A 25,598-nucleotide genomic window follows, 5' to 3' on the forward strand; every position below is an offset into this window, starting at 1 on the left:
CCCCAAATCGTCAATATATAGGGGAAAAGTGCAAAAAAAGTCCTAAATCTTTTACATTTGTGTCAATTTAGTCCTAAATCTTTTTTTGTGCCAATTCAGTCCTAAACCTTTTTATGGTGTCAGTTCAGTTCTAAACCTTTTGCATTTGTGCCAATTCAGTCCTTCCTGCTAATTTTGGCCGAATTTTGCTGATGTGAACGCCGATCGGCTGGCGGCTGGTCACCGGCTCTAACGTAGAAAATTTTAATAATATTTTAATATTTTTTTGAATTAATATTATTTTTTTGTTTTCTTTTTTTTTCCCCACCCCTCCCTCCTTCCTCTAGCCGGTCGCCGGACCTGCCAAAGGCCAAAGGCCGGCGTCGGCGAGTCTCGTCCATGCCGGCCACTGGCGAGGGCAGCCTCGCTCGCCGGCCAGGCTCACCCTCGCCAGCGAGGGTGAAGGCGAGCCTCGCCATGGCTGGGCAAGGCCCGACCTTGCTAGATCCAGCGAGGTCGTGCCTCGCCCAGCCGCCGGCGAGGCTCGACCTTGCAGATCCGGCGAGGTCGAGCCTCGCCGGCAGCTGGCACGACCTCACCAGATCTAGCGAGGTCGGGCCTTGCCCAGCCATGACGAGGCTCGCCTTCACCCTCGCTAGTGGCCGGCGAGGGCAAGCCTCGCCGGCGCCGGCCTCTGGCCTCTGGTCGGTCGCCGGTCCAGCGACCGGCTAGAGGAAGGAGGGAGGGGAGGGGAAAAAAGAGAAAAGAAAAAAATAAATAAAAATTAAAAAATATATTCAAATATTATTAAAGTTTTCCACGTCAGCGCCGGTGACCGGCCGCCGGCCTGTCAGCGTCCACTTTAGTAAAATCCAGCTAAAATTAGCCGAAATGACTGAATTGGTACAAAGACAAAATGTTTATGATTGAATTTGCACAAATGCAAAAGGTTTAGGACTGAATTGACGCAAAAAAATGTTTAGGACTAAATTGGCACGAATGCAAACGGTTTAGGACTAAATTAACACAAAAAAAGGTTTAAGACTAAATTGGCACCAATGCAAAAGGTGTTGAATTTATGTCTCGAGTTTGAATCGTTTACGGAATGTGACTCGCTTGGATAAATTTCATAATTTATCGTGAAGATATATATTTTCTTTTGGAGAAAATATTCAAAATTGCCTATTAAAGAATTCCTTCTGATGGCACGTAAAGCGAAGGACGTCTTCAACAGAGAAGGAAAACTGGTGGGCCCTGGTCAAAGTTATTCTTTGTTGACTCTTGGAATTAAATAATAAAATAAAAGAGAAAGAAGGGGCACACGTATAAAAGGCATGTTATCTTCTGCGAGGGTTTCAAGCCGCACACGCACAGAGCCGCACTAGCCGCGAACGCTCACGAAGTTCTCAGAGAAGAAGCGCCGCACGAGAACAAAAGAAAAGAACGTACGGTCGTTCTTGGTTTTCGATCATACGAGAGTGTTTCGCTTTGGGCTTCAACACGCGGTGATTTGTGCAGTGAGTTTATTTTGTCCAATTAAGTTGTTTATTCGTAAACACTTTGGGTTTGGGCTTAAATTTAGGTGTGGGAAACACTCGAGCGTTTTGAGCGAATTGTAACTCTGATTCTCCGATTATAGTGGATTATTTGTTGCTGGCTCTCCCCGTGGATGTAGGTACCGATATTCGGACCGAACCACGTAAATCTCTGGTGTCCTTTATCGTTCCTCGTTTATTTCTCTGGTATTTTCGCATTGACTTAATTTGCAAGATCCTGTCGTTTCCGCGTTATATTTCGTTTCCGCGTTATATTTCCAACAATTGGTATCAGAGCTTGAGGGTTGGATTTTCTGGATTGTGATTTGGGGCTTTTTTTGCTTGTCTGATTATTATCTGGAAATTCTGCTATTGCAATTATGTCTGGAGCGAAAGTTGAGATTGAGAAGTTTAACGGGAGGAACAATTTTGGGTTATGGAGCGTCAAGATGCGTGCGCTATTGACAACCCAAGGTTTGGCCAAAGCATTAGATGGCGAAGATGGATTACCCATTATAATGAAAGCAGCTGATAAAGCAGACCTAATGGAGAGAGCAAAGAGTATAATCCTGCTGAATTTATCGGATGAAGTGTTAATAGAGGTGGTTGAGGAGAAGGATGCCGCAGCATTGTGGGCAAAATTACAGGCACTCTATGTAACGAAGGGTTTGAACAATCGCTTGTACATGTTGAAGAGGATGTTTCAATTTCGATATACTGAAGGTACGTCGATCAGATCCCACCTAGATGAATTTAATAAACTCATGATGGATTTGAAGAACGTCGGTAAGATACTTGATGATGAGGAACAGGGCATGATGTTATTGGCTTCTTTACCGGAATCATGGGAGCACTTTACTGATTCACTACTACAGGGGCGTACTACTATTACCTCGGAAGAGGTAAAGTCCGCATTGTTTTCTAAAGAGTGGCAGAGGAAGTTGCGAGATGACAGTCTAGCGCAGGATGTAGCGCGAGGACTAGTGATTCGAGGTAGAGAACAACATCGAGGGTCCAGTAGCAGCAGAGGTAAAAGCAGGTCAAAGTCACGCAATCGAAAGTCTAAAGGACGCGTGAAGTGCTTTGAATGTCACGAGGAGGGGCACATCAGGAGAGATTGTCCGAAGCGAAGAAATAGAGGTGACAAGCAGAATGCCACAAGCAGTGTGGCAAACGTTGCTGAGGAGAGCACTAGTGATGCAGAGGCCGTCTTGTGTGTGACTACTGGTTCGTTAGGAGACGAATGGGTGCTAGATTCGGGGTGTTCTTATCATATGACGCCTCATAAGAACTGGTTTACTACTTACCAGACTGCAGATGGTGGTAGAGTTCTGATGGGGAATAATGCAACCTGCAATGTTGTGGGGATAGGAACAGTTCGGATTCAGATGCACGATGGGGTGGTGCGCACACTGACAGACGTGAGACATGTACCAGAGCTCAAGAAGAACCTTATTTCTTTGGGGACACTCGATGATATCGGGTGTAAGTACACCGCTGAAGGTGGAGTGCTGAAGGTTTCTCGAGGTGCCATGACAGTGATGAAGGGGAAGAAAGTGAGTTCTCTCTATCATCTACTGGGAGAGACCGTGACAGGAGCTGCTGCAGTTTCATCAGGTGAGTCAGATTCTGACTTGACTCAGTTATGGCATATGCGTTTGGGGCACATGAGTGAGGCAGGTATGACGATGCTGAGTGATAGAGGGTTGTTGAAGGGTCAGAAGACAGGGAAGCTGGACTTATGTGAGCACTGTATCTTTGGGAAGCAGCGTCGGATTAAGTTTACAACAGCTGTTCATTCGACCAAGCGACCGGTTGAGTACATTCATTCAGACGTCTGGGGCCCGTCTCCGGTTCCTTCGAAAGGAGGTGCCCGATATATGCTAACATTTATCGACGACTACTCCAGAAAGGTATGGGTTTACTTTCTGAAGCACAAATCTGATGTGTTTGATCGGTTCAAGAAGTTTAAGGCATTGATTGAGAAGCAGTCAGATAAACAGATCAAGTGCCTGAGAACCGATAACGGCATGGAGTTCTGTGGTAAAGATTTTACCGAGTTCTGCGAGAAAGAAGGGATTGTGAGACACCGCACAGTGCCCGGGACACCACAGCAGAATGGCGTTGCAGAACGGAAGAACAGAACTTTACTGGAGCGAGCTCGGAGCATGCTTTCGCATGCAAGAATAGGCAAGGAATTTTGGGCCGAAGCAGTGAACATGGCATGTTACTTGGTTAATCGATCTCCATCATCTGCTATAGAGTGGAAGACTCCTGAGGAAGTATGGTCGGGGAAACCTGTTGATTACTCCGGATTACGAGTATTCGGATGTCCTGCGTATGCTCATGCGAGTGATGGTAAGCTTGAGCCGAGGGCGAAGAAGTGCATATTTCGGGTTATGCACATGGGGTGAAAGGCTACTGTGGTGCACCGATCCCGGATCACCCGGTTTTCTAATCGCGAGAGACGTGATCTTCGACGAGACCGCAATGCTTCGAAGGAGGGTCTTGAGACACAACCAGCAGAGCGGCATGATCGTGGTGTCGGTAGTGAGGTGGAGATTCGGTGGAGACTCGGAGACCTCGAAGGTAACGGCGAGATTGCGAGATGAGGCCGCAGTTCCTGAAGTTGGTGATAATGAACAATCAGCAGAGCCGCAGCACACTATAGCCGCGGGTAGACAGAGAAGGCAAATTAAACCGCCGGTACATTATGGTTATACAGATATTGCTTATGCATTGACTGTAGGTGACGAGGTGGAGACAGATGAGCCTTCGTCTTACTCTGAGGCGATGGCGAGTTCTGAGTCGTCGCAATGGATAGGGGCTATGAGTGAAGAGATGGAATCACTTTATCAGAATCAGACATGGGAGTTGGTCAAAGTACCTAAGAGCCAGAAGATTGTCGGTAGCAAGTGGGTCTTTAAACGGAAGGAGGGCATTCCCGGTGTCGAGGCAGCGAGATATAAGGCGAGACTTGTGGCGAAGGGGTATACACAGCGGGAGGGCATTGACTACAACGAAGTGTTCTCTCCTGTGGTAAGACATACTTCTATTCGTGTTTTACTTGCCTTAGTTCTTTGCACGGGATCTCGATGGAGCGCTAGATGTGAAAAACAGCGTTTCTTCACGGTGAGTTGGAGGAGCGAATTTACATGAGGCGACGAGGGATTTGCTATTCCGGGTAAGGAAGATCATGTTTGTTTATTGAAGAAATCTTTATATGGGCTGAAACAGTCTCCTAGACAGTGGTATAAGCGTTTCGATTCTTTTATGGCTAGTCAAAACTATTCTAAAAGTCATATGGATAGCTGTGTTTACTATAGGAGATTGGAAGATGGGTCTTTGATATATCTGTTACTATATGTTGATGATATGTTGATAGCAGCTAAGAGCATGTCTGATATTGTTGTGCTAAAGAGGCAATTGAGTGCTGAATTTGAGATGAAAGATTTAGGTGCTGCAAAGAAAATTTTGGGTATGGAGATTTTGCATGACAGGACTGTAGGAATTTTACGTCTTTCTCAGAAGAAATATATTGAGAAGATTGTTGCACGATTTAATATACAGTCAGCGAAATCTGTAAGTACACCTTTGGCGATGCACTTTAAACTTTCAGATAAGTTATCACCGCAGACTGAGGAGGAGGAGGAGCATATGTCCCGTGTTCCTTATTCTAGTGCAGTGGGTAGTATTATGTATGCTATGGTATGCACTAGGCCTGATATTTCACAAGCAGTGAGCGTTGTTAGTCGTTATATGAAGCGTCCTGGTAAAGCTCATTGGGAAGCTGTGAAGTGGATCCTCAGATATTTGAAGGGGACAGCAGACGTTGGAATTGTGTACCAAAGGGACAATAATGGCGGTGAGGCCACCGGTTATGTGGATTCGGATCACGCGGTGACTTGGATGAACGCAGGTCTTTAGCGGGTACGTATTTACGCTAGCGGTGGTGCGCTTAGTTGGAAGGCATCCTTACAGGATCACGTTGCCTTGTCTTCGACTGAGGCAGAGTACATGGCACTGACCTTTATAGCGAAAGAGGCGATATGGCTAAAAGGTTTACTCTCGGACTTTGGGTTAGATCAGAAAAGTGTTGATATACACTGTGATAATCAAGGTGCGATATATCTGGCATATAATCCGGTTTATCATGAGCGAACGAAGCATATCGACATCAGGTACCACTTCATCCGAGATGTCTTAGCGAAGGGTGTAGTTGTTGTTAAAAAGATTGCGACAGAGAAGAACCCAGCGGACATGATGACTAAGCCTGTTCCTTTGGCGAAGCTCAAGCTCTGCTTGAGCACAATTGGCGTCTGTGGAGAGTGAGCGCCCGTCGGGGCGTTGGGAGAGCTAGCATGGATGATGAGTACTATAACTTGGCTACAAACGTCGAGCCAAGGTGGAGAATTGTTGAATTTATGTCTCGAGTTTGAATCGTTTACGGAATGTGACTCGCTTGGATAAATTTCATAATTTATCGTGAAGATATATATTTTCTTTTGGAGAAAATATTCAAAATTGCCTATTAAAGAATTCCTTCTGATGGCACGTAAAGCGAAGGACGTCTTCAACAGAGAAGGAAAACTGGTGGGCCCTGGTCAAAGTTATTCTTTGTTGACTCTTGGAATTAAATAATAAAATAAAAGAGAAAGAAGGGGCACACGTATAAAAGGCATGTTATCTTCTGCGAGGGTTTCAAGCCGCACACGCACAGAGCCGCACTAGCCGCGAACGCTCACGAAGTTCTCAGAGAAGAAGCGCCGCACGAGAACAAAAGAAAAGAACGTACGGTCGTTCTTGGTTTTCGATCATACGAGAGTGTTTCGCTTTGGGCTTCAACACGCGGTGATTTGTGCAGTGAGTTTATTTTGTCCAATTAAGTTGTTTATTCGTAAACACTTTGGGTTTGGGCTTAAATTTAGGTGTGGGAAACACTCGAGCGTTTTGAGCGAATTGTAACTCTGATTCTCCGATTATAGTGGATTATTTGTTGCTGGCTCTCCCCGTGGATGTAGGTACCGATATTCGGACCGAACCACGTAAATCTCTGGTGTCCTTTATCGTTCCTCGTTTATTTCTCTGGTATTTTCGCATTGACTTAATTTGCAAGATCCTGTCGTTTCCGCGTTATATTTCGTTTCCGCGTTATATTTCCAACAAAAGGTTTAGGACTTTTTTGGTACTTTTTCCCAATGTATAGAATACAATAATGCTATCTAGGATGTGATTGTATATCATAAGATAATAAACATCCCATGAAGATCACGACTTATGAGTGCTCCACAAGTCACAATGAGTGAACCACTTTGATGGTCAAACACCCATATCAAAATATGCAAGTATTCTTGAAATCGGGATGTTAAAAATAACCAATAGTTACATGAGCAATTCCACCGTTCTCAATATGTGAAGCACTTTGATGCTCAAGCACATATTGAATCACGTGACATCTCCAAACATGAATGCTCAAATAACATGACCGATGTTATTGAAAGCTTAAGAGTTCTTAAATACCCAACATTAAAATGCGGCAAATTCAACCCTTTTAGCAAAACTGAAGCTCTATCTCGATTTTATTATACATTAAAAACCTAAAATCCTGATTGAATGCTTTAATTCGAAATAAAGTCTATGATTTATCGAGAGATAGACCAACAACTGAAAAGCTGGTGCATAACTCCATAGCCGCTATTTGATCTCCACCGAAGAAGGGCTCGCTAAAGATAAATGTGGATGGGTTGCTCGGTGTGGGATCATCCGCTCGAGCCATAGCCGGTGTGTGCAGAGATGAGTCGGGGAAGATGGTCGATGGCTTTGCAAGGGAGGTCTGGGCATCCTCAATCTTGCAATTAGAAACCCTAGCTTTGTTGGAGGCGCTGAAGTGGTTTGGTGCACGAAGGGGAGCCTCTTGTACTTTGGAGTCGGACGATTTAACTTTGATAAGCATCCTCACAGGTCAAGACAAGCTTCCGTATTAAGTGTGTGCTCTTATAGCCGAGTGTAAAGCTTTAATGGGCTCGTTCAAAGACATTAGGCTAGTACATTGTGCTAGGTAGGCCAACCGGGTAGTGGATTGGGTCTCTAAAGTTCAACGTCTTAAGATTTTACCATGTAATTAGCTCTCTAAGCCTCTTCAAACCTTATGAGACATTTTATGTTCGGAGGTCCATCTATCTTGTCATTTGGATTTTGCTTACAAGTAACGAAGGCTAGTTTTTTCGACAAAAAAAAAACTCCATAGCCAGTCAAATGCGTTCTCAAGTAAATGCACAATAACTTTGATATTAAACTCGATTAAACAATCTTTAAGATCCAAAACAGTGTCAAGAAGCTTACTCATGCATCTAATAGCCTAACGATGGTCCAATTATTAGAAATTTGTACCATTAATATTCGATCTCGTCAAACCTAGAAACCCGAAATATCCAAAACTCAATTCAGGTGTCCTCAATGGATTTCATTTGACATTAAAGCTGCAAAATGACCGAAATTGCCATGGGTAGCACAATAATGAAGCCGATTTGGAAATATAATGAGAAATCGACATCCAATTTAAAGCTTGTTTACTTGGTCATAAGGTAATAATTCTGAAAACTTATGACACTTCCATATCGAAATTCTCGCAACCCAGTTCATATCACTACATGAAATTCACAAAGTAGAACCAATATGCATTGTACAACAGAACTCTCAAACTGATTTTGAGCAATTGATAAGTAAAATTGTCGAATTGCACCACATGATATTCGGTTCTCTTATTCATACCGAAATCTTCAAGTTTAAAATACTTGATGCTCAAATTAAATTAGGGCATGGAATTCACGGAGTATAAGAATCGTTGCATGGGTAACAAAAGCCATAATTTAATTGTCCAAAATAAAATACAAAAAGGTCAAATTGCAAAATACCATTTCCGGTTCACATGCCCTTCAATATTTCAAATTATCACCGGATAGACCGAGTTATAACATGAAATACGCCAAGAAGACTTGCCAAAGAATGGATAAATAAAATCCCATAGCGATATCTAAAATAAGCAACCAAAATAATCGATTTTCTGAACTTGCCCATAAACTGGGAAACATATGCACTATACATGTAATTACATGGAGATTATGCATCAAGTGAATTGGTGTTCATACATCAAGTAAGAAATTCAATGATCTAAAACTCATATATAGTCTGACCAAAAAGAAACCTCGTATATAGAGTTTACAATACCTAGCCTTGAATAAAAAACACTTACCTACTTTAGCCAATTATTATCTTTGAATTGAGCAATATGGATAAAGTCATACAAATTCAAGACTAGGCTTTCCTCTCTTTCTCCTACCTTAGACGGTCTTGATGGATAAACCATAGGTATATGAAATTAAGAAGGGAATGGAAACCATGACCTATTTATGAAGCATACTTTAATAGACTTTGCCCACTACAGGTTACTGTTGAAACACTGGTCTTCACTGATCAGCCAACCATATTATTACGGTAACCGGGATATACTAAGCCCTATATAATATGAACACATAACTATAATTGGGCAATATAACATTCTCATATATTTTATAATAATTATAACAGAGTATTTTTCACGGACCAATATATTATGCAATTAATGTTAGTCCGAATTTATATAAATTTCCAATACATTATGGTCCAAATTACCATCAAATGATTAGGTATTTTAAAATGTTTGAATAGATTGAGTTATGATATAATCAGTACTGGCTATAAAGAACTCAAAATTCGACATTTTATAATAGGAAGAAAAAAGGCCTCTCGTTCAAGATTGAACGATACTAAAAGCACACTGAGGGAAGAAGCAATTGCCAATTGCCTCTTGACCGAGCAAAACGTTGGAGCACCACGTGACTATCGTAACCGATCAAATCATTGAGGTTTTCCCACAATTATATGCTAGGCAAAGTCAACAATGATCGCGACATTAACTGACTCTACAATATTATAAATTCAAGTATTAGGACATAATCGGTACAATCAGGAAGCTTAAATCCAGTCAATGCATTCTTTGCCGGGAACCCATGCGAATCACATGCAAATTATTGACCTCTTTTATCATCATTAGGGATCACGCGTTATATGGTCTAGAACTCTGGTGCTCAGACACATCAATAGCATTGCCTAGAATTAACTCAGCTCGAAAAACTCAAAACAGAAAAAATCAAGCAGATTACAGAATAATGTCGATGACAAAAATTAGCATCAGGAAAGTGACGTCTCCAAAGGCTTATGCTCTAAATTATTTTAACGATTTAATAATCAAGTTAAAGCACGGAATGAACTTGTGATTGTAGCTGCAATCCTCAATGAACACATGACCATCCGGGCAAAAACTGATCTGGACAAGAATCGAGCTTCTTCTCTCAAGCCCCTTGCGGAAATTCTGTGATTGGAAAAGCAGTAAATGGCACATGTATTGTCAGTCAGAGTGCACAGAATCCTCTAAGCCTTTTCATGGAATGCTAGATATTTAACTACATCTTCTTACCACAAAATAGAATGCTAATCATCGTTAGTAACATTCACATGGATCTCTATATTAAAAGGGCTGTTTGAACAAACTATGAATACGAAATGTTTTAACATCTTGTGACAAAATAATTAACTGTTTCTGACATCACACACAAATGGGAGAGAATCTTATTTTGCTAGAACCGGTACCACTGACGTCACATCTAGATTTGTGCTTTGCATGTAGAATACAAAGAGTCACAACACTATAGTTCAAGTTATTTTGCGATGAGCTTAACTCAAGAATGGGAACTACCTTGAACTGCAAGTTTGACTTAGGTTATAGTCAAATGAAGAGATTAACCAACAAGAATAAGAACAATAAAAAGTAAAATCAGAATAAACCAAGAATCAGGAATGAGGAACGAGGATGTTTTCTAACTTCATCTTGAAGACCTTTATATTGTCCATGTTGTTATTGACTCCCATCATACAAGGAAATCTAAAGCCATAAGTATACTCAATCTTGGTATGAGCATCATATCATACTGCCAAAGCAAGAAACATTGCCACAGCGTGCTAATCAATGTCATTCCATTGTTAACAGGTTATAATATAGAAAGGTCACACAATGCAGCCCACTTGTTATACGCACAAGGAACTGATAATCATTCAATACCCAGCAAAGGTGCATCATAAAACTTTACATGATGTTCAGAAAAACAAGGAATCATAAGTTGAAAGGTCTTACCTAGTTGTACAAAGGCAGGAGAGGATTCAACAAGAAGAATCAATGCACAGAGATCAAATGAGAAGCCTGAGTAACCCGTGGCCTGTGAACCTTTGGAGCTGAAATCAAAATATTAGCATTTGGCATATATCTATAATACTCAAACAAAAAAAAACAATTCCACAATGTTGTAAACAGCAAATGAATGGAAAAGGAGGGGAAAAATGGTGAACAAGAATGATATTCATGTTACGGGGTTCTATAGAATAGAGAAGAAAACCAAATTCATTTTATCATTGTGTAGATAAATTATTTCAACACCATCTTTTCTGTATGTAACGAGTTTCCAAAGCTTTCTAATGATCTCATAAGCACAAAAAGGTTCTGGTCAGATCAGTTTCTTCAAATATTTGCAAATAAAGAGCTCAAATTGGAGAATTGCTCGACCAAGAACCATATATGTTTAGTAATTCACAATAGGGATCAAGGAAGAAGATAATTTCTCTCAATGAGTCTAACCAACGGATTATCAACTATTAAGATACTGCACTTCGTTTTTTTCCTTACATCCCATTTCTCAAATGGCAATCTAGCTAAGAATACCTAGTCTAGAGGAAAGCTATATTTGATAAACAGAGCATCTGAAAATTGGCCCATAAAAAGGACTGGCCATCTGAAACTCTTAACTTTTCTTTACTGGGCATATTCTACACCTATTCATAGCAACCATTACATGGCTGAAAACCGCTCCACTCAAGAAACTATACTTAGTGTCAGTCTGGTAAAGTGTACCCACCATTATAGTTTCCTTGTTCATAAAAATCTCACAGAAGAGAAACCGCTTTTGATGCCATTATCCCTCCACAACATTTGAAACCCTTTGATCCAGAATTCCCATTACTGCAAGAGAAACAAGAAAAAAGTTGGAAACATTCATCAATCGGGCAGACACTTGAAAGGGGAACATAGATGAAATTTCTATGAAAACCAGCCAATGTTCCTAATGATTCTGCATTTTTACCTAGTTCATCAGCTTGAAACCCGGAACGAATTCCAATTGCAAAACATGTCCAAATATCACGGCAGAGATAATTTAGTAGACTAATTGACAAAGCACTTTGCAAAAGAAGGTACTATGTAAGCAAAAACAAGTTTGCCGATAGGAGAATATGTCTTGCTTAAGAAGTTTACATTTCGGTCCTCAGATTATCAATTTTAAGAAATGTCTGTACTCTAGGAAATAGGTTTTCATGCAAGCAAATTATCTCTGAACTGTACCATTTGATTCAATTGACAGTAACTAGGCTCATTAGCGGCATTGACCTTGGCAAAATTCTTGGATCAAATCTAAAAAAGATGTGTGTTTGGGGTAACTATGGCTTAAAATTTTTTACTTTAACAATGCCTTTGGCCGTTCTATATTTTCTCTTCAACGTAAAACCCAATGTCCATGGAGAACTACTAACATGCTGTAAACAGGGTGATACTTAGAGGCTTTTAACTCAGATGGGCAACTTCTCTTCAGAGAAATGTTGGTACCAGCATCTCAATGAGAGAAGATTTGTGGATGATTTGTCTACTAGTACTGGCTAGGGTGGGTTTCAATCTGCTATGTCTTCCAAACATTGCATAGGAACCATGCTCACCATTATAACAACAGTCTCATACTCTATCGTGAAACTATGCAATAATTAGGGCTAGTTTTTTAGCTCGAGAGGGAGGAAATTGAGCAAGGCAGTCCTTTATTTGCAAGATGAGTCCTCTTGCTTGATGTCGCATTCAGAAAGGCAATAAGCTAGTTCATGTCTCCCACAATACTTTTGACTCATAGTCAGATTATTAAGAGCAGTATAACTATAAATTTCAATCTCTAAAAGTCAAGAGGTTTCATGGTTTATTTCCTTTTCCTTAATTTTTTTTGTTAAGATGCATCCTTAGTACATCTCTTGCTTCTTCTCCCTGTACTTGAGCTGTTGTTCTTTAAAAAATACTTGAATAGAAAAACAATGTCCGTAATCTAGATTAGCTACTTCATGTACTGCGTAAATCACAATGAAACAGATCCTGTTTCAACGTTTTAACTTTTGTGTCAACAAAGTTTGAGTAAAACCTTGATGAGTTTTAAACAAGCTTGGAAAACATGAAATGTTAGATCATAGCAGCGTCAGACAGATGAAATATCATTCTGGAAACACAAGCCATACACCGAAACTTAGTAGGCACCTGCTCTCACGTATGCAAGAAGAGACGATTACAACTAATAAACACAAACAGAGGTTTCCTTATCAAGTACATTGCCCATGGCATATCAGAAAGTATAATTTAATCATGATTAAATTATCACATTTTTTTGCAGATTTCCAGATTTAACCATGACAACACTAAAGACATCAAAAATCTCACTGCAGTGAGAAAACGTGATAAACAAGGGGGAAAGGGAACAGGAAAGAAGAAACTAATGTTAGCTTAACTTGTAGCACTTCCCAGAACTGTACATCTTCTTGGTCATATGAAAAGAATACAGAAATGTCTAACCAATCACAAAGAATTCAAGGAAAAGGAAACAAAGAGGGTGGAGAAATTTAGAATTAATATACACTTGAATTCTTGATGCTTCCAGAAACTCCACTTAAGGACAGAAAAGATGGAAAATTAGTTCCATAAACCTCCATTTACTTTCATGGTTATGTGTTGGAATATTTAAATAGTGACAACAAACAGAACCACCACGAAATCGCATCCATCAGAAATCAACATAAGGAAGACCTCCAGTAAGCTTTAGTCGTCAATCATCATATGTCACAATTACAAAGTGGAGCTGAGTAGCTATGAAATCCGCAACAAAAGCAAGTTCAGAAATGCATGCCTTGGAGCTACTTGAATGCAACCAAGTATTGAGCCACAGTCTCCAAATTTATCATTTGCACAGCCATAATATATTTCCTTTATACCTAAAAAGGGGCAAGACAAATCTAATTATTTATGAATAAACCAATTTAGGAAAGTTTAGTTTAATTTCAGTATGACCAACAGATGTACCAATGATTGATAATGCTGCTGCACACATATGCATGGTTCACATGTCACATAAAGGGAGCATGCTGAAAACTTCTCTGCAACTTCTGTAGCTGAAGATCCAGTCCTCTGCCACTGTTCCTGAAGGACATCAAGAGCTTCCCTCTCTGAATGTCTTGTTGCCTATGAAAGAGCAAGAAGAAAAACAAAGCAAGCATATTAAATTTAGGAGCTTTGTCAGAAAGATAGTTTCTCACAGTATAGGTTAGCATAAATTTAGGAAATGTATTTCATGAGGAATGTTTTCTCCTTCAAGTTAACTAATTGAGAGAATATATAAGATAGATTAAGGCATATACTACATGAACTCAACAATTTTTGCTCGGTTGAAGTTGCTGAGAATCTCACATGGAAAAAGAGGCTTCTTACTGGATTAGCCACCTTCGCCCTTTATAACAGTATTTTTATATATACCCTGTAGCAAGGTGCCTTTATGCTTTCAGTATGCTCCACAAGATACTAAAAGGGCCATATATTTTTCGTATCAACTATTCATTACTGTCCATAAAATCATTTATAGTAGTGTATTGTCACCATAAAACTATAAATAATTGCAGCAATAGACTATTAGATAGGAGATGATCTTTACCAAAAACCAGGCTTAAACTATTTGTGTACATGTGGCCATTGTACGAAGAAACGTGCCCAAAGAGTTGGTTCTTAAATCTTAAAAGGCAATACAATGCTCACAGTGCATTTTTATACCAAGTAAGAATACCAAAGTCAAGCTAAACTACAGCCTAAGAAAACAATGTTAGGAACTTCACAAAAACAGATAAAGATCATAATATGGCTCCAGACAGATCACAATGGTAAATGAAAAACGCAACACATTGTGCATAATAAAGCAAGAATATTGCTATTGTTGGCCTTAGTCATATCTTATGAAAGAATAATGCGAACAAAACCCTTTACAGCCTAATTATGCATGCAAAATTCCACTATTAACAGATTTGTTCAGATATATTATTGAAAACCATTCGCTAATTTAGACTAAAATACTAATCATCTTAATTAGAAAATAAGGTAACACATCTGAAATGCACCTAGTTACTGAAAATCAGTTTCTTACCCAACTGGAACTTCAAGCTTTCGAAAGCAAGCTTTGCCTTATATACGAAAAGCAAATAGGTCTCATTACTGGTTAGGAAAAGAAAACATGAGGATAAGAGTCAGAAATAATTCAAGAGGAAATCAGCATCAAGTTGCTACCAGTAGAAATATTCAGCATGTCTCGTAGCTACGGATCAAATGAATGCATGTCTCATAGCTATGTGATCAAGATCTTGCAGGTCCTGTATAATCTACTGGTCACAAATTCCAAGCAATGGTTATTACCACATACTCATCCTGTAATTCAGATGCGAATCCCACCTAACTGTTGAACTGATATGGCTCTAACAACACTAAAGCAAAAATAGCAACTAATTTGAGAAACTACATGTTGCTGACTCCAGTAAGTCTTATCATTGGTACCTCAGAAGCTTTTCTTTCATTAATTAGGTTTCACTCAAACATTCAAGAAGCTTCCGGGAGCTTTAGCTTCTAGGTCATTTTCCTCCATAAACACTATGGCACATAAGCATAAAAAGTGAGCGCTAAACTGTTGCGAAGGCCTCAGAAATCACAACTGACAATCAGCTATTCGTGCTTTTGTCTCTATCCTACTGAATAACTTATGTAAACTCCGTGTTTCTTGTGATTTTTTTCTTTTCATACTCACAGTCCACTGGGAGAAAGAAAATAACCACCTAACCAGTTATCCATGGGCACAACTCATGCTCCAAGTAAATTTGGTTTTTAATTCTCCGTAGATGCCAAAGTCAACAATTGGTAGAAGGACTCAGACTGTCCAGGAACCTTTCCTAGTGGCTTGCTATCTCACTGCATCTTCTTCATTCCTGAATGGTTTTGCCTCTTCAAGTGCTGCACAAAACATAAAGACAGAGCCCTATCCTAGCGATCGAAGTTTCTCACAATTCAATAGTCCTGGAAAACCTTTCACCCGCTGCATATCTGTATGAATTGTACATGCTACATATCCACATTTCCTAGACACCTCAAAAGCAACCCCTCCTTAACACCACTGTGGCTGGTTGTCCGCTGCAATGCCTGGTTTCGCGTAAGGGAGTCCCAACCTATAGCACCCGGAGTGGCTCAGTTTTCGCCCGAAAAGCGAACTAAACCAAACCATGCACAAGCTACTTCCCATTGTTTCACTCTCCCTCTGCTTGTTTTTCCCATTGAACCTAGACTTCACCTACTTCTTTGAATAAATTGCCCACTTATCAAAAGAAAGAAAGAAAAAGGTATACCTTCTAGGGATCGTTGCTGATTTCGCAGCGCGTAACGTCGATTGCCAGTGAAATCACTACCAAGCATCCACAGACTAAACTTACGAAGAAGCACCTTATTCAACATCTCTCTAACAAATTCACGGACACATCCCTCAAGCTCCCGCACAATTGCAGCGCCGTACGAATCGAATTCAAAATCGAGCTGATCTACAGCAATCTACATGAAGCCCAGAACCTCAGGAGAGAATCGTTCACCCCGAGCTGCTTTACTAGTTTCCATTGCATCGGTCGGCAGTGGTAGTCCGTCGCCTCCCGCTCGCCGGTCTCCGTAGCCGTCGATTCGCTCGTCGCCTCCGTCGGCAGGTGGCGATCTTCCGTTTCGTCAGAGATCGGTGGTGGTGTCGGATGGCGGAAGATGAGGAGGAGTCGTGATGCTGAAAAAAACAGAGAAGAAGAGATAAAAAGAGAGGAGAAAACGAGAAGAACAAGTAAGAAAAGAAAAGAAAAAATTCAGGGAGCTCACTAACCTACGAATTGCTGCCTTCGCAAGTTTCTCGATCATTCTCTTCTGCATCGGTCGAATCGGAGGAAGTCGACGTGGTCTTGATTCGCTTGCCTTGAGCGGGAATAAGCTCATGCTTTCTCTTGGGTGCTATTTGTTCATCTCTCTTTTGATGATCTTGCAGGTCTTTGTGTGGGTCTGTTTCGGTCGAACCATCTTTGTGCATAGGTAAACTCTTGACTTCTGAATATGTGGATTCACAATCGATCTCGCAGAGTAAAGCTGGATCGATTAGCCCATCATCTTGGAGCACGACTTTTAGATCGTCCTCCAGTTGCTTGCAAAATATTCGGAATCCCCACTTTTTCACATATTTACCGGATACTGTAAGGCTAAATATTTTATGACTCCGTTCAATTTGATCAAAATCGACTACTCCCCACAAGTTTGGTGGTGCGAGATAAAAAAGATGGATATGATCCAACTCCAATGGTTCGATAAATAATGTACTACCTTGTCGCGCTTCGCCATTAACGCAAGCAACAAAATCATATGCCTCTGTCGTTTCTTTACCCTTATCCAGAGCGATACAGAGAGCATACCCAAAAAATTTGTCATACAAATCTTGTGAAGCCATGAAATATATGGAATCATTCTCAGAAGGGATAATCCACTCCGGCATCTCTCCTCGTGGAAGAAAAAGATGGTAATTTAAATCCTAAAACAAAGATATATCATTAGAAAGTACCCAAGTTTGTTATTAGTACCCAAATAGAAAAATTCAATTTGAATTTAGTAAGTAATGCTAAAGAATTCCACTTGGAATTAGAGCTCTATAAACAGATGGAGATCCATTAATCCTTGCTTGCATTAACGTACAAGTCTCGTGTGATAGAAATCATTCCCATAAAAGTACGGTAGCCAACTCCATTACATGCATACACGTGCAAAATCACTTTATATTTGTTTGATTTTCTTAAGCCTCCAATCTTGCATTTTCTGCTATTGCAATAAATGAGCACACACCCAATCCAGCATATAGTCCACATCAATATACGTGCGTGTGTGTGCGTGTGTGTGTGTGTGAGAGAGAGAATCTTACCCTGGGAGAAGAGGAAATATAAGTCATGGTCAACCCTCTACGGACAAAATCATGAACTGAAGTTAAATCTCCACAATTTTGCAGAGATTTGCAATTATGCGCCCGAACATAATGGAAAAATGGTGCAAGCTTAGGAATCTCCTGTAATTGACGGCAATTTTCAACTCTCAAATGGGACAAACGATGACGCTTATTGAAGGATTTAGGAAGGCTAGTAATATTGTTCCCCGACAGCAGTAATGTTGTCAAGAGTGGAGAACATGAAAGATTCTCAAGAAAGTCTACTTCGGACAAATTACATCCCCGAAGGTTTAACACATCTAAATTTGAAAGTTTGGTCTTCATGCAAGGATCAGCCGAATCCTCAAACTTTGGAAACCCGTTTAAATTTGTGCAAAAAACAAGAACCAAACCTTTAAGGTTTTGTAACTTGTAAATGCTAGACGGAAGACTCATCAAGTTCTTGCATTTACTTAAATTCATGAACTCCAAAGAGACAAGATTTTCTATTGATGCAGGAAGTCCTTTAATAGCAGTGTTTTGTAAATAAAGCTGCTTTAGGGCTGTGAGTTTATGTGGAATATCAGGGAACCTTTCAAACTTTGTGCATTTCTTAAGATTGAGAGTTTGAAGATTTTTTGACTTGAGCTCATTTGGAAAAACTCTAAGTTCAGAGCACCCCGAGAAATTCAGCACTTGTAGCTTGTGAAGATATGCGATTGACTGATGGGCTTCTACCAAGTCTTTGCAATTTTGAAGATCCAATTCCTCAAGATTTGGAGTACACGAGAGGTCGGGTATGCAAACCAATGACTCACAGCAACTGAAATTAATGTACTTCAAATTTTGGAAGTCCTGCAAAAACAGCAAAATCAGGTTTGATAAACATTCTGAAAGGGACAAAAAGGGGCGCTTGTATGATGATGTTGCTTCCTTACATTTAAACCGTTGAATTCCCGTTATGAGAATAGGCTGCTAATAAAGCATATCCGATATTGATCTTTCAAGAAATTATTATATTTTAGGTCGTTAATCGTAAATATTGAGCAATTTATTTATTTAATGTAGAATTGATCTGCTGCGGAGTCCATAAATAGGCCTATGCTAGTTGTTGTACATAGACAGGGGAGTCAAACTCATGAAATGATGGTAATTTAATATCCGCTGCCATTCACGTTGTCCATGGTTTTATAATATCGATCATTAATAATATCATAATTAATTTGCAGGGGCTTAGCTTGATTGAGGGTTATAAAATTGGCTACACAACACATGGGGGAGATTGGGTTTCTCAGGGAAAGGAAAGGTCACAATTACATATCCTTGACTGCTATATAATCTATATTGACCGGGTGCATATGTCATAATTACATATGCTTAGGCCACAACGCTCTTCATGTGGAAGGAAGCAAAGAGCTTCCGTAGTTCAGACAACTCGGAATCTACTATTCAAGTTTCTGAGTAAATTTCTTAGCCTATTCAAAGTTACTATAAACTGATTTTATGAAAATTAAAAATTGTTTTGAGAAATTACTAGACACTTCAAAACTTTACCGCTTCTTATACATACATACATACATACATACATACATATATATACATATATATTAGCTAATTAGAGCTAACCCTCATGATTATACATTTTAGATATTATTAATATAGATACACAATACAAAAAAGTTCACAAATAAAATTGTGTTAACAATTATTAAAAAATTAGAATAAAGACCATTAAAAATCCCAAATCAGTATGCAGATTTACCCCTAATTAATTTTCGTCTCACAAAAATCCTAAACTAGTATGATTAAGAGACATTGACCCTAAACTAATTTTCTTCTAACAAAAACTCACAAACTGATACTCCTCACCCAAATCTACCCTCCATTAGCAGACGAAAGTAGTTTGGGATAAAACTATGCCAAAATTCAATTGAAGTGCCACCTAGCAAGCATGTGAATGTGGGCCACATGACAAAAATTATGCCACGCGTCATGCTGTGTGACAATCATAGAAGCATAGTGGAGCACCACGTGGCGAGTGCAGATGCGGGTCACATGACAAAACTATTCCATGTCTCATGTTATGTGACATTCCGAATTTCGGCCCATAGTTGGGATTTATAAAACGTGTAATTCGTCAGTGTGCTTATAGTAAAATCTCGCCCGGGAACTGATCACTCTCGGTTATTGTTTTAAAATTGAGATTTCGCTAGAATCGCGCTCGGTCGGGTGGCCGTTATTTAGACCCCGAACTTGACGGTCGATTTTCGGGAGTTTCGGGACGAAATAAATTGGTCGGTGTCAATATTATCGTAGCCAGCGTTGAGATTGTCAGGAATAATGGAAAAAGGGGAGTTTTTGACCGGGTGCGAATTTGGACTAGTAGACCTCCCTCGATATAGTTTGATTTAATTAATTCGGCCTTTGTCCCTTTTTATATGCGAGGCTTATTTTGGACCGGTAGATCGCTTTCGATTTTGAATTTGGGTCATCGGATCGCATTTAATATTTGATTGAAGTTAAATTTTTTATTGTTTTCTCTCTCTCTCTCTCTCTCTCTCTCCCCGGTCACCTCCCCCTGCGCACGTCTATCCCTTCTCCCCTGTGTCAGACCCATCCCTTCTCCTTCTCTCTCTTCCTTTTTCTTTTTCTTCTTCCTTCTTTCTTCTTCTTCTTCCTCCTCCTTCGTCGCTCGATCGTTTCTGCTTCTGCTCGCACCAGCCGACGCCGACCGAGCTCGCCTCCAGCCCCGTCGCCGTCCGCCGTGGTCCGGCGTTGCCCAGCCGTCCGCCGGCCTGTCCTCCGTCGCCCGGCCACCCGAGACGCCGCCGTGCCACCTCCGGCCGCCGCGCGACTTCCTCTCCCCCTGTTTCTCTCTTCCCCGACGCCTTCCCCAGTTTCGGCTCCCAGCTTCGCCGCCGCCGCGTGCCGTCGTTCCGGCCGCCGCCGCTCGGCCTCCGCCACCCAGTCTCTCCCCTCGGCCACCTCCGCCGACCCGCCGCTTCCCCCTTGGCCGCCACCACCTTTCTTCCTCTCGTTTTTCTTCCTCCCCGACGCCTCCCCTGTTTTGGGCTCTCCCCGCGCCGCCTCGACCAGCAGCCGCGCGCCGCACTGCCGCCGCCGTCGCTGCCCCGTCTACCACCACCTAGCCCCGGCGACCCTGCCCAGCCAGCCCGAGAGTGCCCCGAGCCGTGGCCGAGCCCGCGCCCTTGCTCGTTCGGTTCAGCCGGGGGAGGGGCGTCACTGTTCATCCGGGGGGCCCGTACTGTTCATTCCGAGTACTGTTCATCCGGGGCCCGTTCTTCGTTCATTCCGAGTAATCGTTCATCCAGGGGCCCGTTCTTCGTTCATTCCGAGTCTTCGTTCATCCAGGCCATTCTTGTTCATTCCGAACACTTTGTTCATCAAGGCCCGTTCTTGTTCATTCTAAGCCTTGTTCATCCGGCCCGTTTTTGAGCCCGTGCGGGTTTTTCCCGAGCCAAATTGAAGTAAGTGACTTCCTAAACCCTATCTAGTACTTTGGGTATTTTATGACTTGTCTCGGGTTTAGAACGGTTAGAGCGTGATTTAATTTAATTATATTATGATATGATTGTGCTAATTGGATTGGATAAAATGATGTGCATGATTTGGGTGATCGTACGTGGCCGACTTGAACGTCGGGTTTGTGGATTGACGTGGTGAGTTGTGAATATGGATGGTTTAATGCAATTGGCGTGAAATTGATTGAATTGAATGGCGTGTGCATGCCTGTCGATTATAAGCCCGGATTGATCGGAGGGCTACGGACTTGGGACGTGTTGACGGCGGTCCGTGTGAAGGCATGAATGGCCGGTGTGCCAAATGGATGCGGGCTTGAGACGTGTTGACGGTGGCCCGTTAGAGGTGTGTTGGACCGGGACGTATTTACGTCGGTCATTGGAAATTGAGCCCGGATTGATCGGAGGGCTACGGACTTGGGACGTGTTGACGGCGGTCCGTGTGAAAGCATGAATGGCCGGTGTGCCAAGTGGGCCTGAGGCGCAGTGGCGCGGGCAGTGAGAATGGACCTGAGGCGCAGTGGCGCGGGTCGTGAGAAAGATGTTCGGCCACGCATGCGATTTGAGTGTGATTGAAATGTCCGGTTGAGTGTGATTGAATTGGTTGGTTGAGCGTGTGATGGAATTGGCTGGTTGAATGTGTGGTCGAATTAGTAAGATGAATTGCGTGCAAGTGTGGTTGGCGTTTGAGCAATTGCGATGTGCTATTTAGTTACTATTACTGCATTACCATGTTATGACTAACGTGCAGTGTTAGCATGGGTTCGATGGTGAGGTAAGTATAAGGATGCTATTTTATTTTATATGTTATGGGGTAGATGTAGATTGCATGTACGACTTGTCTGGGTACGCATTGGCCTACGTGGGGTATAGGGGGTTGCTTATTGAGACTCGTTCTCATGGTTATTATATAACCACTTTCAGATCCGCGACCGTGATCGACTTGAAGATGCCGCCAGAGTACTACAGGGATTGAAGGATAGATCAATTTACCCTGTCTTTTGAGTATATTTTTGTAGAGGAGATAGGCTTGTAAACCACCGCCCCTTTTGAAAATTGTGGTTTTTAAATTGGTAGCCTGGATTCTTGTTTTGTATTAATGATCGCTTTATGAAATTATTGTTTCGTGCTATCCTTTTGTCATCTTGTTAGTTGTCTGGGTTGTTTTATTTTGCTTCCGCTTGCGTAGTTCGTTTGGGTCGGCGACGCGTCCTGGGACGTCGCTTTCAATACGACCGTGGAAGGGGTGTCGCGAGCCCGTTGGGGTTCGGGGCGTGACATGTTATGTGACAATCACAGAAACAAAGTGTAGTGTCACGTGGTGAGCATAGGAATGAAGACGCTGCTAGATCTAGCTTTAACTATATATCATCGATGAATGGGGGATATAAATACTTTCACAATGTAATTGCATAAAAATTAATGAACTTTAATTCTTTTTTTAAGTCATGCAAAGACATTGAAGCCAAACTTTGAGAAACAATCGGAAGAAAATAAAACTTTCATGTACTCAATTCAAAATCTGGCTCTATCTCTATATTAAGAAACTAGTGGTATGCCCCTACTGGATCACTTATATTGATTTAGTTGTGCACACATTACTGGCAAAGTTCCTAATAAATACTCTATTATGTCCACTTAGAAGTGCTACTCCTTAAGAAATGATTTAAGCAATTAACAATGACTTGTTTTACAGAAAGGTGCATTCAAACCTTTGACTGCGCTAATTTTATTGATGCTGGACCAACCCCCGCCGTTTATGTATGTATATTGGGTAAGGTTCGTCATATTTTTGTTTCCCTTTTGTTCTTTCACTATGCAATTTTTCTGTAAAATAAAAAAGTTTATATGTAAACAGCCGACAGCAAATTGCATTTGAGTATCTTTTTTTGGTCGCTAATTTTGAGTATCTTCACTAGGTAGATTTGATCTGACTTTGAAATATATCTATGTCGATACTTAGAGATTAGAAAGTATGTAAACTTCATCTATAATATTATATAAGGTAAAGATGATCTCCTACTTTAAAAGATATCAATCTTTTTCTTTTATATTCCTTCCATCAATTATCTTCAATTACTTATTTTACAGATATTATACCACGGACAAATACATGAAATTGATTATTTATTTGTTATCTCTCACATATTTCAGTATTAAAATTTGAATGTTTAAATGATGCAATGACCTTCATAAATAAATTTCAAATCTTGAAATATCTTTCTCTTTCGACGTATATCTAGAAAATTTCTTTGTATTGTGTATTTTATAAAAATGTTTTTTTTTTGGTAAGGAAATTTTTTTTTATAAAAATGTATTTTATAAAAATGTTTCCATTGAGTATTTCTAATAAAGTTGTTCGCTTAATTTTTCAAATGCCAATTTTGCTGCACGTAAAAATATTTCTAACCCAAGAAGTTAGGATCCTTTTGAAAGAAAAGAGAGACGTGGTTTCTACAACATAGGAACACCACTTCTTTTAGTGTACTAGTACATATAATACGCATATACACATACAAATGAAGTAGATATTAAAAAGGTCTAAACGCTCACCTTAAATTGTTTCACCACTCTTGTGATATTGCCTCCACTCACATTAAGTCCAACCAATTTATTTGGACCAAAGGAAAATTCTGGAATTTGGTGAGCACATTCAGGCCATTCAAACCATCTAAGCGCATTAGGAAGACATATAGGACCTTGGAAAGAACCATCCACATTGTGCAAGATGAGCAATCTCAGCCTTCTCATTTTTGTGAAAGCATCAGGACGAATATACATCTCTGTCGGCGTAGGTAGCTTCAACACTATGGCTTTTATAGCACAATCTCCCTGTATATACAAGCACATATAGGTTATGCCTATTCAGTAATTAGAGTAAAAAATAAGGAGCAAAATTTTGACTGTATTCGCGAGTCTTACAATGTCACGTGAAAGAACATCGAGAACATCGTCATACTGCCATAATCTGCTGCGTCTTCCAGGATCATCTCGACATTCTCGGTTCACAATATCTATACCCATTGCTTGAATCAAGTCATGCATTTTTAGGCTTCCATACTCAATGCTTATTAAGGACCTCTTAATGAGTATATCTAATCCTACAGCTGTATGTAGATCACAACTGTCGAGGACTTTCTTTGTGTACTCTCTAGCCTGCCCCTTAAAGAAGCAGGCAATATGGAGAAAGATTTCTTTCTCATTTTCGTCTAGTCCATCATAACTTACTTTCAGCACATCATTAATGGTTTTGTCAGGAATCCTAGAAAGTTTCTTTAATGTACTTTCCCATATATCTTCTGTTGTACCATATAATAAGGAACCTAGCACCACAAGTGCTAAAGGAAGGCCTTTAGCATGATTCAGAACATTCTCCACTAGATGTGTCCTAGTTTCTAATTTTTTGTGTCTCGGAAAAGCATGATTCCTAAGCAGCTCATGAGCTTCCCTGTAACCCAATTGTTTAACTTCATACACATGATCTTGATCTATCCCATGACAAGTTAGCAATTGTTTATCTCTTGTAGTAACAATGATCCTACTTCCATCACCGAACCAGTTGCCTTCTCCTGCTAAAGCATCTAATTGGCACAAGTCATCTACGTCATCAATGAGGAGGAGAACTTTTTTGCGACCAAGTCTGTGTTGTATGATATTAATACCTTCATCAACATTGGACACTTCTAATCTTTGTTGCAGTAATAATATATCATTTAGGAACATTTCTTGCAAGGTAACTAAACCCCGGAAACCTTTTGAAGTTTCTTGAACATCTGCTAGAAAACATGAACCCTCAAATTGTCTAAACATAGCATTGTAAAGGGCTTTTGCTAAAGTTGTCTTGCCTATGCCTCCCGGTCCCCATAATCCCACCATGACAACATCATCATTAGAGTCAAGGTTGAACATTGATTTCAACTTAACCACTCGGGACTCTATCCCAACCGGATGCTTAGCAACTTGCAAATGTGTTCGGTTTAGGTGAATGGAGATCTTCTTCACAATGCTTTGTATAAGCTCTGACTCATCTCTGACAAAATCAGAAAAAGAAGTTGTAGAATCATTTTAGCAATTTGAATAAGCAAATAACGAGCAATTGCTAGTTAATGATGACAAAGCAGTGCGTCACAGTTTCAGATACAGCCAAAACAATATGTATTTCCACCGAGTCAAATTTGAACTACGAGAGCTCCACACCAATCAAAACATATATCTATCTACTTAAGTGATTCATATTCTTGTGATTTAGACATGACGATTCACTTATTTTTCTTTTTGACCATCATACGTAATTTATTTCTAAGTTTAGTCAAAAAGAGCCATTTAGGACTTTGAATGATGGTTAATATTTTGATTCCAAA

At 40.5% G+C, this 25,598-nt stretch overlaps 1 long non-coding RNA gene and 1 pseudogene across 1 annotated transcript; both read right to left on the reverse strand.

The window, feature by feature from the left end:
* Nucleotides 1–9,668: 9,668 nt before the first annotated feature.
* LOC115664372 (tRNA-specific adenosine deaminase TAD2-like) overlaps nt 9,669–25,598 on the reverse strand; it is a 99,671-nt pseudogene continuing 83,741 nt past the window's right edge.
* Nucleotides 15,520–16,773, reverse strand: LOC115662854 (uncharacterized). Its single transcript, XR_008817026.1, has 3 exons — nt 16,622–16,773; nt 16,113–16,528; nt 15,520–15,935 (listed from the first exon to the last, which is right to left on the reverse strand). It is a non-coding gene; the product is annotated as an uncharacterized LOC115662854 (long non-coding RNA).

This window comes from Syzygium oleosum, unplaced genomic scaffold, assembly GCF_021117445.2.
Source record: "Syzygium oleosum isolate NSW1041296 unplaced genomic scaffold, Sole_v2.1 Sole_v2.01, whole genome shotgun sequence".
Classification (NCBI taxonomy): domain Eukaryota; kingdom Viridiplantae; phylum Streptophyta; class Magnoliopsida; order Myrtales; family Myrtaceae; genus Syzygium; species Syzygium oleosum.